The sequence below is a fragment of the Chionomys nivalis genome, chromosome 8, assembly GCF_950005125.1.
Source record: "Chionomys nivalis chromosome 8, mChiNiv1.1, whole genome shotgun sequence".
NCBI classification, from domain to species: Eukaryota; Metazoa; Chordata; class Mammalia; order Rodentia; family Cricetidae; genus Chionomys; species Chionomys nivalis.
In genome coordinates, this window is record NC_080093.1 from 65,474,437 (window position 1) to 65,492,122 (window position 17,686).

Consider the following 17,686-nt stretch of genomic DNA (forward strand, 5'->3'; position numbering starts at 1 on the left):
CTTGGCCAGAAGCAGGCTGGCTTCTTCCCCACCTCCTCACCCTTACCGGGTCCAGCTCCACCCCGTTTCTGAACTATCTATCCATGTTGGGACTCTGCAAAGCTGGCGATAGCTGAGGAGGTCCTGGGGAGAAACGCACGGCAAGGTGGCCTATGTCAGCGCATGTTGATTGGTCTATGTTAGATAAAAACAGCCCCCAGGGATGCAGTTCAGTGGTGGAACGCTTGCCTCCCATGCACAGGGTTCTGGGTTTGATCTTGTGTTGCCTCCGTTTTAGATTTATTTATTATGGGTGTAAGTGTTTTGCCCACACATATGTATATGCTTGCTTTGTGCCTGGAGTTCAGAAGAGGGGGTCAGAGTCCCTTGGAACTGCAGATCAGAATGATGATGGGCTCACGTCCTATGCAAAAGCAGCAAATGCTCTTAACCTCTGAGCCATTTTTCCAGCCTCTACCCGACACCATGTTTTTTGAGACAGGGTCTCACTATGTAGCGTTGGCCGGGCTGGAGCTTACTATATAGACCAAGTTTGCCTTGAACTCAGAGATCAGCCTGCCTTTGCCTCCCGAGTGTTGGGTCTAAAGATGTGTGCCACCACACTCCTTTCTATGGGTTTTAGAATGCTGGCAGGTAAGTACAGCCATTCAATCCCACACTCAATTTCAGAATATTTTTTACACTTCAGAAAGAAGCCACCCTCTCTGCTTCTTGTCTCACCCAGCCCTAGACAGTTGCCAATGCACTTTCTGTGCCTGTAGATTTGCAGTGGGAAAAACTGTGTGAGTCTTTGGGGTTGACTCTTTTGGCATCAAGTCTTGTGGCACAAATCTGTGATACATATCACAGTCACCTACATATCACACACACATATATATCACATCTATATGTGAACTAGTGTACCACCGACTGCATGGGTGTACTACAGCTTCTTTATCCATCATCCATCTGAGGGACCAGAGTATCCCCATCCCAAACCCAGGTCTAGCCTCCAGCAGATCTCCACAGCAGACTTGCTGTGTGCCAAACACTCAGAGAACGATAACCTATCTAGGGTTTCAAAGTGTTGTTACATACACTGAACATTTGACCAACTCACAAAATTCAGAAGGGATTTTTGTTTTCTTCTAAAATATTTTTAGTTATTATTGTGTGTGTGTGTGCACATGCATTGTGTGAAGCTGCGTACATCATGGCATGTTTGTGGGGCTTAGGGACACCTTTCAGAAGATGGTTCTCTCCTACCGTGGCTGCCAAGGATTGAACACAGGTCAACAGGCTTGAATAGCAAGCACCTTTATCTGCTGAGCCATCTCATCTTTTGAAAGGCCTTAAAAAAATTAGATCTATGTACAATACCTGTCACAATAGCAAAATAAAATTTCCTTGTTCCTATACTTGTTAACGAGAAAAAAAAAACTCTTTTAAGCTGACTTTTGTCAAAAGTGGGACTTTTAAAAAATGGGACTTATTCAGAAATCCTCCCCACAGAAGTGATCAGAGTTTGTAAGTAACGGAGTCTGAAGGAAAGCTATGAGAATCTATTTCCCTCGGAGTGCTGGAGGGTGTGATGCGTGCTATGGGGGGAGAAGAGGAACCAGCAGTCTTACTCATTTGTGAACTCTGTAAATACCGTAGCAAATGGCGTGGCTGATGAGACAGATGGCTGGCGCCGTGAATGTTATGGGAGCAACCAATCACTTTCTCATAGGATTCAAGGCCCACTCCACAGAACTCCTGTATGGTACTGTTAACTAGGCCAAGTGTCCACAGCTGTGTAGGTCATGGACTCTAGAGGAGAGTATACTCTGCTCAATAAACGTGATATTAAACCGCAAAAAAAAAAAATGGGACTTAGTTTTGTAGCCCAGGCTAGCCTCAACTCTTTAAAAATATTTCTATTGAAAAAAAGTGTTTCCATAAAATATATTCCAATCATGCGTTTTCCTGCCCCAACTCCTCCCAGATCCTCCCCACCTCCCTATCCACACAACCCCACAGCCTTTCTTTCTCTTTCTCTTTAGAAAGCAAACAGGTAAACAAAACAACTAAATCAATTGGGGTGGAAAAACATAAGAAACTCTTTCTCACACATACATAAAACAAAATCAACAAAAACACAAGATCAGAAACCGGATTATACAAGCAAAAGATTGAGGAGAAAAAAAATGCCAACCAAAGCAATATGATGCAAAACAAAACAAAAGAATCTCTATGAAAATAGCTTTGAATTTGTTTTGTATTGGCTATCTACTGCTGGGCATGGGGCCTGCCCAGAAGTGTGGTTAACATAGCCAAAGAGAGTCCCCTGGAGAAAAGTAGCCTCACCTTTGTGAGCAAGTGTCAGCTGCAGACAGCTGCTGTTTAGGGCTGGGGCTCACGTACACTTCTCTCTCTCTCTCTCTCTCTCTCTCTCTCTCTCTCTCTCTCTCTCTCTCTCTCTCTCTCTCTCTCTCAGTGCTGGGACCCTGTCAGGCTTTTACCTGCTCTCATTCTCCCGAGTCTCCATATGTGCAGCAGTCTTGGTCTGAAAGCACACTGTTTCCATGGAATCATCCATCCTGCCAGGCTTTTACAATCTTTCTGCATCCTCCTCCCCATTGATCCTTGAGCCCTGAGGGGTCTGACGAAGGCGCCCCGTTTAGGATGGAGTGTTCTAAAAATCTCTCCCTTTCTGCACATTGTCCAGCCGGGAGTTGGTGTTGGTTCCTTTCTACCACAAGAACCTTCTCTGATGATGACTGGGCCGGAAGCTGAAATATGGGTGTAGCAGAACACTGTTCAGAGTCATCTCATTTATATGCTCTCTTAGCAGAATGATAGCGTTTGGTTGTCCCCTAGACCCGTGGCCTATCCAGTCTCAGGTTAGTGTCGGGCAGTGTCGGGCATGGGTTCCAGCTCGTGGAATGGACCTTGGATCCAATCACGGAGTGGTTGGTTACTCCACAACATTTGTGCCATATGGCACTAGTGCATCCTGTAGGCAGGTTGCCATTGTAGATGGAGGGGATTTTAGCTGGGTTAGTGGTCACCTTTACCTCTGGGAGTGCACAGAGCACCTTCCAGTACCATAAACTAGTCAGTAGGGATTGAACCTCTAGGTAGGCACCAGCTTGATATCTCTGTGTTCTGTAAGACATGTGAGCGCTGTCTTCAGTAGCTGGGCCTTACCATCTATCAGTTTCTGGAGAACAACCAATAGCCTTGCCAACAGCCTGAGATGTTTGAGGATTTCCAGCCCACCCCTTCTCACCCAAGATCAATATCTCAACTAAGTATAATCCATTCCTGGCACTGGAGGTTTCACAGGGTGGTGAAAGATGCCTAGTCGGGGCTTTGTCTCCCCTGGTACTTAGTGACCCCATTTGGATTCCTTTGTATATGTATGTATTTTAGGAAGCTTCTACAGTAACCGGCTGCTGTATGGCCCCTCCAGTGTCATTTGGTCTTACTTGCCCTTCCCCATATGCCCTCCCTAACTCATCTTTTCCATCTCCCTCCCCCCATTGAATCTTCCCACTCCACTCTCCCTCCTGTCTTTCCACAACTATATATTCTATCTCTCCTTTCTTGGGAGATTCTCCTTTCTCTCTGAATCCCTGATCCAATATCTAAACTCTGTTATATGGATTGGAGCATGCATATTGAAGAGTTAAAAGACAGCATCCCCATATAAGAGGAAACATGTGATATTTATCTTTTGCAGTCTGGGTTACCTCACTCAGTATGATTTTATTCTAGCTCCTGCAGATTTCACGATTTCATTTTTTTGACAGCTGAATAATATCCCATTGTGCAACTGCACCAAATTTTCATTATGCAGTCATCAGTCAGTGGGCATCTAGGCTCTTTCTGATGTCTGGCTATCATGAATAGCAATGAACATGGATTTCTGGAGGAGGATACAGAGTCCTTTGAGCATATGACCAAGAGTGGTTTAGCTGGATCTTGAGGTAGACCTATCCCCAGCTTCCTAAGGACCTGCTGCACTGCTTCCTGTAGTGGCTGGGTTTGTACTCCATCTCTTACCCCAGCAACGAACAAGTGTTCCTTAACCTCCATCTCCTGATCCTCTTGCCTCAGCTACCTGACTGTGTGAATTATAGGAATGTGCCTCCATGCCCAACTGGGACAGCCGCCCTTCCACCCCATTTCCCTTTATCCCTGTGCTTTTCTAAGTCACAAACATAAGAGTTGGTGGTCCAGCCACTAACTTGTGTTTCTGATAAAAGCCAGGAATAAATATGGCAGGGTGACAGACGAGAAAAAAAAAATCAAGTAAAAAAAATAAGACTTTTAAAAATCCAAAAAATAAGTAAACAAAACACCCTAATAGAACTTTTATTAGAATTTAAGATAAATAATGAATAATTGTTTTATCATAGACATTTTCTGTGCAATATTCAGGAAATGCTTATTTTGAAAAATAAACAAAAAAGTAAGAAAAGAAAAGGTCACCTGTTTCTGCAGCGCTGAACTTCAGTTGAACACTCTGCATCCTGCCTGGAGTCTGGGTGTCCTTGGCGTGTGGAGCTGCTCTGAAAGCCGTCTCAGATCCTGAATAACCTAACGAATCCAGTTTGGGACTGCCTGTTACGCATCTGCTGTGTGTGTGCTGGGTTTAGGAGAAGCCTTGTGGACACAAATGGCTTCTCAGACTCACAGATGATCTGTACCCGAGCATAGCAGGTACTAAGGCGGGTACTCAAGCACCTGTGCAGTAAACAATGAAAGGGGACCCCTCCCCCATCCTGATAAACTCCCAGGTCCTTCCACAATGGCCCTTATCATCCTCCGCTGGCCCAAACACCCGCGCATCCCACTGCGCCTTCTCATTCATTCACGGAGTCAGCCTTAAGTACTTGAGCTCTGTTCTGGGAAACAGCCACACTCTTTGGGGCTTGTAAGTTCATTGCCCTTCAGAGGTGAGGCCTGTGTGAGGATGATGGTACATTCAGGGGGAGGGGGATTTTATGCTTCGTATGGTAAAGAAGAAGGGTAAGACAACGAGGGAGTGGGTCTTGGTAGACATTGGTGTGAATGCAGTCACACACAGGTGTCCTGGTCAGCCGAGCCAATGAGACCATTCTCTTCTTGACCAGCTCCAGTTTTGGCCTCTCTACAGAGTGGATGGAACACTCTGTGGGTAGCAGAAAGCTTTTTTTTTCCCACTTCAGCTGGGGTCTGGGCAAGCCCTGCTGTGTTTGTCTTGAGCTCCTGGCCTTTTAAATCACACCCACTACCCAGATTCTTTGGCCTCCCACTTGTCACTGTCTGCAATGAGGCAGAAAAGCCCTTGCATTGGCAATTCTCCCATCTATGTCTGCAGTTTGGGAGTCTTCTGGAAGGTCAGGGTAATTACAGTCTGGTCCAGTCACGCAGGTAACTAACACAAACCACTTTCCTGTTTGGGTGTAGCCAGCAAAGTGGTTGCCTCTGTTACCTGTTGTTGTGACCAAACGTCTGGTGGAGAGCAAGAAAAAAAAAATCTTATTTTGGCTCATAGTTTAAGGAGCTCCCATCTGTGGCTGTGGGGAGCCATGAGGGACAGCAGCTCTGCCCTAGCGGATACCTACCTCCTTACATCCTGGCAGACAGGAAGCTAGAAGCAAACACAGTAATTGCTGTCTACAAACCGCAAGTTCCACCCCCAGTGATCCACTGCATCCAGCTAGACCTTACCCTCCTAGGTTCATAGCCTCCCAGAACAGTGCTACCATCTGGGGACTAAGTGTTCAAATGTGAGCCTGTGAAAGACATTTCACATTCAGACAGTAACTCCGGTTGTAGACTCCTGCTCCTCCTAGCTTACCATTGCATCAACAATGGGAGTTGTCAACCAGGCGGTGGTGGCGCAAGCATTTAATCCCAATACTTGGGAGGCAGAGGCAGGGGATCTCTGTGAGTTTGAGGTCAGCCTGGTCTACAAGAGCTAATTCCAGGACAGGCACCAAAAAACTACACAGATAAAACCTATCTCGAAAAATCAAAACAAACAAACAAACTAACTAAACATGGGAGTTGTTATGCTAAGTATTATATATAATATCTCAAGTCAACTATTTAAGGCACCTTGGCAGTAGATAAAGTGGTGCAGGCCCCAGATGTAAGCTCCAGACAATTCAATGTGAGTCTTCCTCAAACACTACTACCTTGTGGTACAGAGGCTTGGACTCCTGAAGTCAACTGATTTTTAGAAGGCATCCTTTGATAGATGGTAGGGGCATCCTGAGGTGCCCTGCTTCTTCTCAGTCTGTCCCTTTATCTTGGGAGTTTTGCCATCCACACCAGCCTCGTGGGGATTGGGACTGAGCAAGGAGGGTAAGGAGAGAGTAATGGTTGGTCCTCTGGGCTAAGGAGAGAGATGAGGCTGGGGTTGGGAATGGTTTCCTAGGAAGGCAGACCTGGAGTTGGGGCTCAGAGAACATCTCAAGAGGATGTTGGGATGATTCCTGATTTGCCAACAAGGCCAGAGAAGTCAGCACCAGGCCTGAGTGATTTATGAACAGCACTCAGAACCCATGAAGCGTCAAGGGCCCTGACTTTCCTGGCTCCCCAGAGTCTACCTGCTTCCCAACCTCAGGAAACTCCAACTCCCCTTAAGCACAGATGGAACCTACTGGGCCTTCCTAGGGAGCCTCAAAGGATGGTTCTGTGGCCACCCACATGAATACATCATCTCAGGGGCATTTGGGGCATTGCCCTTCATGGACTCAAAGGTTAGCTGAAAATTCCACCTTGCCACTGGCAATGAGTAGAGAAAACAGATGGAGCAGCTCCCACCAGCAATATGCTAATCACCGTGCACCCAGTGGACCAGGAAATGGCTGGCCATTTGTGCTGCCATCAACACTCTGAGATGCTGCCTCCAAGTTCACGTGTCTTTAATGCCTTCCCCTAGTTAGGACTCCTTAGAGCAATTGGTCCAGGCAATTTCCAGGGTTGCAGGCAGCATGAGGGATGGGACAAGAGATGGATGTGTGGGGCTTTTTAGGGAGGGCTGTAGAGTCCTCCGGCATGCTCATCCTGCCCTGTCTGCCTCACTGTCTCCGTGCCCTTGGGCCTGTCCTCACATTTCCAAACTCTGCTGCTCAGCGCTGCCAGCCAGCGAGCAGAAGGAAATGGGAGCAGAACAGTCACAGTGCAAACTGAGCACTTCTGGGGGCCCTGCTGAGTCCCAGCCCCACAAGGCTTCTGTCCGCCATTACTCATGGAGCTGCTGATGAGAGAGGCCAACAGCAATGCTTGTTGTGTCCATACCAGCTTGATCTTCTGATCCTGTGATGTGCGGAAGGCTGAACTGTCTTTCAGTTCATCTTATCCACCTCCAGTCCGGTGCTACCGTGTAACCTCAGTGGGATAACCCCTTCTCTCCCGTTTAGGGGTTCTAGAGATCCAGGTGTCCAACACTATGAGGCGGTCTCCAAGATGGGTACAAGCCCTCCCTAGCAGGATAACAGAGACCTGACTGTCTGGCCCCACCTGCAACCTGGGAATGGGTTCTTGTGTGTGTGTGTGTGTGTGTGTGTTCTGTTCACACTCTCCACATTGATGAGGCTCTGTAGCCTCTTACATGAGAACATAGGCATTGTCTTCCCAAGATCTTAACGTATCACCTGGGCTACTCCAGATCCTTGTCACCTTGGACAGTTGTTGCTGGGAATATCATACTTTATGCTGATGTGCTTAATCAGGGGCACTCTTTCCTAGTAAGTGTGAGGACAGCAGAGGACTGATAAAGAATTTCCCTCAAAACTCAAATTTGTCTTAAGTGGGAAAACAAATCTATCTCATTGTTCTGTTAAGGCTACAGTTGTGTCTCTTATTGTTGGGGATCTCCATATGGGGGGGGTCATTCCAAATCCCACCTTCAGTGCACCAAGCAGCATCTCCCTGAAATTGCCCTCTCCAGACCTTGCCCAAAGAAAGCCTGCCAAGGGTCAGCTCCTTCCCCAGGGCTGCCCAAGACCACGTCTACAGGGCATTTAAGCCCTGGTCTCCAGACCTGCCATGTGATTTTTCTCTCTTGCCTTTCTGAGAGTCACCTGGGAGTTGCTTGGCTCTGTTTATTAAGCCCTTATTTATTAATTTGGCTTGACTGGCTTATTGCATTGGCAGTGATGCCCAATAACCGGGGATCCGATACTTTATCAATTATCACAGACTAAGCTAAGAGTGGAGCGAACGTGGCTGGGGTGTACAGGATTTTCAGTACCAAACTGCATGATAGCTTACTCTGTAGTTGGATCTTCATGGCTGATCATCATGGCAGGATCTTAGGAGTGTCATTTTGGTAAAACTATCCAGGCACCCCATACGTTGTCACAAAGCAGAACTTAGTCCACAGCACTCAGGTAACCCCCACTTTGAGTGTCTTCTGTGCTGCACCTGTCTTCTCTCTCTCTCTCTCTCTCTCTCTCTCTCTCTCTCTCTCTCTCTCTCTCCTTTAAACTGAAGAATGGCCATTTTCTCATCCACTGAGAGTTTGCACGAAATTCCCATCGTCCTCCTACGTCATGGTCACGACCCTATGAAATCCTTCAGGGCGAACGCAGTTTGGAGATTCATTCTGTACTCAGTTTACATGGGCTTTGCGGTTGCATCTGACAGTTATCGAGACAGAAGAGAATGGTGTGGTGTGGGGATGGACTGAGCAAAGGTGGCTGGTAGAGACTGGGGGAGGGAGGGAGGGTCTGTGTGACTAGGATTCTCATAGGTAGCTATTTAGCTGGCATGGCATCGTGATGACTTTTCTGCTCCAAGGAAATGATCCGATGGGTCCTGTGGTAGCTAGGAGGGGTGCCGTACTTCTCTTTAAGTATCTGCTCTTCCTCCATTGAGTAGGAAGCCCTGATAGAAAGCTGCTCTTTTCTCCATGGTTCCTACATACAGATATTGATTGTAGGTGAGTTTCATTTTAGCTCATTGTTTGGGAAAATTTAGTCTGGAGTCACTTGGCTCCATGTTTCTGGGCTTACGGTCAGGCAAGACACCGTGGTGAGAAGGCACAGGGAGGGCAGGCGAGCAGCTCACAGGAAGCTAATCTGACCCTGAGGCAGAGACACTGACTAAAAGAAGAGACCAGGGATGAGACACCCTTCAAAGGCAAACCCAGTGACCCACTTCCTCCAGTCAGATCCCACATACCCAAAATAACATCCATCACTTAGGTCAGAGCCCTCAGTTACCATTTAGTGACTGGATCCCCCTCCTGGGAGCCAAGCCTTCATAATTATCCTTCTGGGGGAGCTTTCTTGCCCAAGTCTAAACAGACAGTACCCTGGCTTTCTCTTCTGGGTTTGCTTAACACCAGGAAGCAGCACTGAGCCATTGCTCCATTCTCACCATTGATGGGGTAGAAACGAGACATGGAAGAACTTGTCCAGTCTGCCCCAGGGTGCACCAAATGATACCACAAAATGCAAGTTAAAACCGAGAGTCTCCCAAAACCTTGAGCCCACTTTTGATTTAATCCTTGGTCTAATTTTATTTCCTTGAAATCCTGCTCATGAGTCAAGAAGCTGTCTTCTCTCGAAGGCTGACTTGCAAATGCTACCGTCACTCCGACTCACTGGGCAGAGTATTTTGGTAAAGATGTTTCATTTCTTAAAACTAATAAAATAATTACGTTAGATATGTTCAGTGCAGACCTTCCCCTACCAGTGAGCTCTTTTATGGCCACTGAAAAAGTCACTTTGTTGGGGGGGGGGGCTCATTATACCTCAAGAGCTAGTGGTGTTCATTTGCATATGAAAGAGGAAGTTCATAAAAGCCCTTTCTTATTTTCTAATGTGGGTTCAAATCTGGGGCCATTATCACCCTATAGAAAGACCCAAATGGCATATGGATCATTCTGGAGGGGGGGTGGTGGTGAGCGCTTTTTAAGAGAATTGTTTTAGTTTTTGCAGGAAATTAATCAGAGGGATGGGTTTTGTGGAGCAGGGAGCAAATCTAATCTGTCCTTTGTTCAAATTCGCCTTGCTCCAATTCCTAGCAATTGTACACAACATGCTCTTTTGTTCGGGAGACACTTGTTACATGCATAATTAGAGACTGCGGTAGCTGTGTTTAAAGAAAAACTGTTTTCCAATGTAATGTGTGATCTTGATAATAGTATTTTCATCAAAGGTAGCAATTACATTCATTAAGCCGGGACTGGCGTGGAGGCGAGGAAATTAAGTGGGAAGTGAAGAAAGAGCTCCCCTCCCTCCCCCCCCCTTTTTTTTTATCTCCTTCCCTTTATAAGTTGAAATGCACCATGGTGAGCTGTAACTGGGAAATACATAGTGAATATAAAAAATAAAGTCCCTCCTTAACCTTTCTGAATAATGACCCTGCAGATATCCTAGGGACAGCCACTATGGATGCACTTTTCAAATTAAAGGGCTTTATTCTGCCTTAATTTCCAATGCAAGTTTTAAATGAGCCCAACATATGATTCAGATCTTTAAAGGCTGCCGGGATCTTCAGGATTAATTCAATGTCCTTTTCACACATAAATTAGTAGTTTTGTGTCCTTAAAAAAAAAAAATCACAACAAGGCATAAATCAACCAGTTTAGGAGAGAAACAAGGCCGGGCGCCTCTTTCTAATTATGCCTTTAACTATTCATTAGGCTTCCTTCTGCCTTCATTTGGAAGGTGTTGTAAACGAGGTGAGCGTGTCTGAGACGAAGCAACGGTCACGGGAGGAAGAAAGACCCTGATGATCTTTGAATATGTACTGTTTCGAGAAAAGACAAAGGTGTGTATGTGTGTGTGTGCGCGCGCATGTCTGTCTGTCTCCTCCATGCAGAAGTTCTGTGTCCTCACACCCTTAACAACTTAACTAAAAGTCCTACTTAAAAAATAACCTTGCAAGGTCTCAGAGGACATGGGGATTCGGTTTTATTGAACAGGGCAGGGAGACAGGGAGACATTCCTGGGGAGAGTAGACAGGCCCAGTCCACTTTTTAACACTCTCACTCCCTCCATGTTTACCCCAGAGGCCTTCTGAGAAAATGAAAGTAGTCTGCAGACATCAACTGGGGACTCCTCTTCTTTCTACAGGGTGTGCACAGCTTGGTGGCAAGGTGGACTGGCTTCTCTGGATAGACTGATCCAATTGTCACGCCCATCCCCTCAGAGTGGAAGCAAAATACTTTCACAACGCGGACACTCGCTGTTGGCGGCACAGAGGCCTGGGCGGCCAACCTAGGCCCAAGAGGGAGGGAGTTTTACTTCCTGGGGGAGTTCTACAATTTAAGGAAGAGTGAGATTTCTGAAGTTATTCTGGTTCACTCTCTAACCCACTCACTGGCGGTTGGGTTGACGTGGGGGGACTAACACTAACTGAGTGTCAGGAGACCCACCTGGTGCTCCAGTCCCGGTTTACTGAGCGCTATGCATGGGCATAGTAACTTCGTACAGTGTGGTCCTTTGAGGCGGACGTCCTCACTGCTATCACACCCGTTATGGAAAATCTGCATTTTGAGAAATCAAGCTTTATAGAAGTCAAACAAGTAGCCATTGCTGTGGTCCGAATATTTCCATCCTTCCAAATCCATAGGCTGAAGCCTTGATCCCTTGGGATAATGAGGCAACGTCGTTGGGCAGTGATTAAATCATGAGGATTCAAGAACGCGATCATCAAACTTAGAAAGGAGCCTGATAGAGATCTCGTTGAAGGAAACTTTAACCATGCAGGCTTTCTCTGTCCTTAGCTATTTGGGATGCTGAGATAGGCAGGAATTGGAGAAAAGGAGAATTCTTTCTCTTATACCCTACACTCAGGATTCTGACTCCCACCCCCCTTCTCTCGTTTGTAATTCTATTTTTTTTTTCAGCCAGGAAAAAATGTGTAGTCCTAAATTCAAAGTCACACAGCCCTTCTGATTTCTTCCCCCAAATGCACTGTGTCACATCCTTCTCCTCCTAAGTAGATCTACCCTCCCAGCACTCGGAGAACCACGTACAGCAAAGGCAAAGTTCTCCTCTACTGTCTAGTAGCTGCCTCTTCAGCAAGGCAACTGGTGAGCATCCCTTTGAATGTCTTTCTTGCTCTCCAGAGGCAGTGTTGCTGAATGTTTCCAAGCTCCAGCTTCTTTTCGAAGGTTCCTCCTCTGCCTTTTCTTAAGAGTTTGGCCTCCTTTTCACTTGAAGCTCCTGGCCTTACTTCATCTTTCCCCTGTTAAGGGAAAAACAAAAGAGCTTGGCCTTTTCCCCTAGGTTCACCTTCATCCTACTCCAGAGGATATCAGATGTCTTTAGGGACAAGCTGGTGGGGAAGGAATAGTGGCTCCACATCCTTTTTGGTCTTGAACCTGAACTCCAGGCTGGGAAACAGGAGTATACTTCTGCCAAACATATATGTGTCTTGTTCATATGCCAGAGCTCATCAGGGTGGGTGGTACCCAGTTCTGCAGATTTCCTTATATTAGGTGCACCCCTCTCTTTCCTCTTAAATGGGGGTCTCACCATGTAACTCTGGCTGGCCCAGAACTCACTCACGAAATAGACCAGGCTGGTCTCAAACTCAAAGAAATACTCTGCTTCCCAAGGACTGGGAGTAAAGGAGTGTACTAACGTGTCTGGCAGAAGCCAATTCTTAAATCAGGAAATAGCAACTTAATGAAGATTCAGCAACAAAGGCATTTAAGAAATATAACTTTTAAAATTGACTATTTAATTTTTATTAGATTTATTTATTTTATTTTATGAGTGTTTTGCTTGCATGTGTGCCTATGCACCATGTGTGACCCTGGTGCCTGAGAAGGTCAGAAGATGGCATCAGATCCACTGGGACTGGAGTTATGGACAGTTTTAAGCAACAATGTGGTGCTAGGAACTGAACCTGGGTCTTCTGCAAAGGCAGTAAGTGCTTTTAGCCACTGAACCATCTCTCCATTCCCTAATTAATAAGTAAGTAAATCAATTAAAGTCTACTTATTTGTCTCCAAAACACCAGAAGGTACATCGGTAATGAAAGAACCACCAATAATGACTTAAAAAGACAGAAGTTTTAGGTTCACAACAAACTTGAAAGGTAGAATAAAGATGCCACACACACCTTATACGCAGAGTCTTCCCCTCTACCGTCTCCACCACCCATCAGACCGATGAGCCTCCATGGCTACATCCTTTACCTCTGAAGTTCATAGGTCACATTAGTGTTGACACTTGATGGTGAATGTCCTGTAGGCTTGGACAGATGAATTATTCATCATGATAGCATTTCACAAAACAGTTTATTCTGTGTCCTACCTGCTCGGCCTTCTTCTCCTTATTTCCCAGAAACCACTGATGTCTTCCCCACCTTCATAATTCTGCCTTTTCCAGAATGTCGAGACAAATGCCAATCCTATGTTGCCCTTCAACAGCTCCTTCCACACGGTATTCTGCATTTATTTTGCTTTATTATGTCTTTTCATGGAGTGATAGGTCATTTCTTTCGTTCTTTCTTTCTTTTTTTTTTTTGCTTTTCAAGACAGGGTTAGTATATGTGCTGCCAAAGCGAGCACTCATTTCGTTTTTTTAAAAAAATTAAGTATTTCTTTTATTCATCTTGGAAAATGAGTACAAATTCCTGGGTATTTGTGATGGGGGATGACAACTGGAGAACGAGCATGAAGGGGGGGGCAAGTGTAAACATCACAATGACTGCATCAGGTCCCTACACAGGAAGGAGAGAGTGGGGTGGGTTCAACTGAGAACTCACATCTGAAGGGCACCATGATGAGGAGGCCTAAGATGTAAGCTGCCACCAGTTTCTGTCCCAGGGACACACGTAAGACTTGAAGCAGCTGGCTGCCACGTTTACCCTGCAGTACCAGCAGTAGGAAGGCCTCAGGGACCATGATGGTTAGCAAAAAGAACAGGAAGGAGATGGCGGCTAGCTATAGGGTGCCACTCTTGGAAGTGTCTGGCTGGGATTGGTCCTGTCCTCACTGGAGGCCCTGAGCTGGCCTCAGAATGTCTCTGAAGCTCAAAGGGATCCAAAGAACAGAGGTGATGTCTTTTTGTCTGACCACTCATCCCTGTCCCCCCTCCTCAGACAGTTTAATACGGAGTTGGTTCTGGACATCATAGTGATTGCGGATGGGGGAGGGCACATGTCAAACCACAGTGTCATTGCAAGACTGAGGTATCACGTGTCCTTCGGCATCAAATACCGTATATTCGCCAGGTGTCGTACACAGGACTTGGAAGTGAAGCACAATTCTTTTGGGGTTGTAGAGGGTCAGCAGATATTGGGGACCACTTCCTCATTATGTCGTGAGTACTAGGTCTGGGGAAAGTTCAGCATCAGGACAATAGGTCCTGAGGAAGGAAGGGTACCCCACAGCCCACACAGGCTCTGGATTTTAGGACACCAGTGGGCGGAGCTCAGGAGGACAAGAGCCTTCGTATCTAGTGCTCATCAGTTTCCTTCAGCCAGCTGGTGCCCAGGCCAAGAGCGCCATCATCCTGCGACAATTTCTTTAAGTGTGGAACGATTCTCCACTCCGGTTAGGTTATCGCCTATTTACCAATTGACTTACTGACAGGTATATTGGTTGCTTCCTCCAGATTTTGGTAATTTCGAACAGAGCCACTACAAACATCCACTTGCAGGTATTTGTGCGCTGTGGCCAAACTCACGGGCTTTTGAGCTCCATTGGGTAAATATTAGGAAGGGTATTGTAATGTGCTTGGTAACAGCGTGCTTTATTCTCTAAGAAACAACCAATCTGTCTTCCAATGTGGCTGAGTTGCTTTATATTTCCACAGCGAAGAACAAGAGCTCCAGGGGCTTCCCATCTGCGGCAGGTCCAGGCATGTAGAACGTTGGGATTTTGCCACTGTGGCGAGCATGATGTGATGACTTCCATCCCTGGCAGCTTCCATCTGTCCTGTGGCCATCTAATTCTCCTGTGGTGAGGAATCTGTCAAGGTTTGGGTCCATGTTTTATTTTTGTTATTTAAGAATGTGTGTATGCATACCTGCGCATGTGTGTCATGTGTATCCAGGTGTCTAGAGGCCAGAAGAGAGCATTAGAACCTCTAGAGTTGGGCATTGTGAGCTGCTCAGTGGTGGGTGCTGGGAACTGTACTCAAGCTCCTCCATAAGAACACTCACTCTTAATCATTAAGCCATCTCTCCAAGCTCTGGGACCACTTTTTGATTTGGTTCTTGGGGTAGTTTGAAGATAATTGGCCCCCATAATCTCACAGGAAATGGCACTATTAAGAGGTGTGGCTTTGTTGGAGTGGCTGTGGCCTTGTTGGAGGAAGTGTGTCACTGTGGGGGCGGGCTTTGAGGTTTCCTAGGCTTAGGATGCTGCCCAGCATCTTAATCGACTTCCTCTTGCCTGCAAGATGTAGGACTCTCAGCTACTCCTGCAGAACCACATGTGCCTGCATGCTGCCCTGCTTCCCACCATGATGATAATGAACTGAACCTCTGAAACTGCAAGTGAGCCATGCCAATTGAATGCTTTACTTTATAAGAGTTGCTGTGGTCATGGTGTCTCTTCACAGCAATAAAAACCCTAACTAAAACAGAAGTTGGTACCAGGGACTGGGGTGTTGCTGTGATAGGCCTGAGCATGTTTTAATTTGGAGTAATGTAGTCTTTGGGAGCTTGGGTTAGGAAAGCAATGGAATGCTCTAAGTGCTGCCTAATGGGACAATTCTAATAGGAGCATGGAGGACAGTGGTGCTGAATGAGATTTGATGAGCTGTGGGGATCAAGAGGTCGCAGAGGAGAAGAGTGTTAGTATGTGACCTACAGACTGATCTTGTGATATTTTGGTGAGGAGAGTGGCTTCTTTTTTGTCCTTGTCCAAAGAGTCTGCCTGAGGTTAAAGTGAAGAGTTTTGAATTAGTACCATTGGCAAAGGAAATTTCAAAAACAGCCTAGTAGAGACTCTGTTGTGTGGTTTCCAGTGTTAACTCTGACGGAGATTTCTAATGAAAAGGAGCAAGCTGAGCAAGGAAAATATATTTGGGGAGAAAAAGAGCATCAGAAAGTAGAATGGAGCTAAGTCCTGTGTTCAAGGAAGTAAACAGGTTAAGAAATGGAATAAAGGGAGTGGTGAGCTCAAAGCAAGATCGCAGCCAGCTAAGTTTCCAACTTGTGGAGTGGAGCTAAAGAAAAGCTTTGAACCTGGTGTGGTGATGCAGGCCTTTAATCCCAGCACTCAGAATGCATAGGCTGGTGATCTCTGAGTTTGAGGCTCTGAGCCTGATCTATAGAGCAAGTTCAAGGACCACTTGCTTAGGCGGTAAAGGAAACAATAAAAAACAGAAATCTGGTGAAGATGTATTTGAAACAGCAGGCTATGTTCCAGCCCCAGCAGGCAGCAGAATTTGGCAGCTTCAGCCACGTGGTTCTGGAGTTAAGGGTAGAAGAAAGGGGCTATGGAATTTGTCCCTAAGGAAAGCTGCTGAGGCCAAAGCATGTGTCAAGGGGTGTCCCTGAATGGAGGCCTAGAGGAGAGGCCATTGTGTAAAGCCCTGATGTTGAAGCCTGGATTGCCTTAGAGAACTCAAGATGCTAGAGAGGCCAGAGCGGGACACCTGCTGAGGAGAGCTGCTAACAGGGAGTGGAACCAGCCCAAGAGAAGGAAGTGTGTTTGGGTCAACAAACCTGAACAGAGTTGGAGATCTGAAAAGCCTTTTGACCTCAGACATGGAGATGCAGAGTTTGGAGTTTGTCCTGTTGGTTTTCAGTCTCGCTTTGGACCAGTATTTCCTTGCTATTCCCCCTCCCTTGCATTCTGGAATGGTAATGTATATACTGTGCCATTATGTGTTGGAAGTATGTGATCTGCGTTTCAACTTTGATTTTTTACAGATGATTAAACTTACAAGATTGCAAGAATCTCAGGAGAGGTTTTGACCTTTGGACTTTAAAACATTGTTGAGACTGTGCAAGACCATGGGGACTTTTGAAGTTGGACTGAATCAATTTTGCATTATGATAATGTTACAAGCCTGTAAGGACCAGGGCATGGGATTTAGTAGTTTGAATATAACTGGCTCCCATAATCTCACAGGGAATGGCACTATTAGGAGGTATTGCTTTGTTGGAGTGGGTATGACTTGTTGGAGGAAGTCACTGTGGGGTAGGACTTTGAGGTTTTCTATGTGTCCAGTATCTCAGTAAACTTCCTGTTGCCTGCCAGTTGTAGGACTCCCAGCTACTACTCCGGTACCACATCTGCCTGTACATAACCGTGTTCATAATGGACTGAACCTCTCAAACTATAAGCCACCCTAACTGGACGTTTTACTTTATGAGTTGTCGGGGTCATGGTGTCTCTTCACAGCAATGAAAACCCCTAACCTAAGATAGTTCTTTTCCTATTGTTGAGTATTACTTTGTGTACTATGGATAAAGATTCTGGGAAAACATCTCTTAGTTTGTGGTTTGCTGATTTATTCTCTCAATTACATCTGCAGAGCAGAGAGTTCATTTCATTGATGTCCAGCTTATCAAGTCTTTCACAGGTCCCAAGCTACTCAGATTTCTACAACTATGACAATATTTGAGATGTCAGTGTTTAGGGACATTTCATTTTGGCTGTCCATTTCAGAGGTTTCAGCCCACTTCTGTTTACCCTGCAGCTTTTAGATTTGAGGAAAGGCAACACAGTGCAGTGGGGGTGGATGGCCAAGCAAAGTTGTTCATCTGATTTCTCCTGGTGAGCCAGGGGACAGAAAAA

The 17,686-nt window shown here is 46.0% G+C and overlaps 1 pseudogene; it reads right to left on the reverse strand.

The window, feature by feature from the left end:
• The window catches only part of LOC130879896 (motile sperm domain-containing protein 3-like), a 56,498-nt pseudogene that overhangs the window by 38,737 nt on the left and 75 nt on the right, over positions 1-17,686 (reverse strand).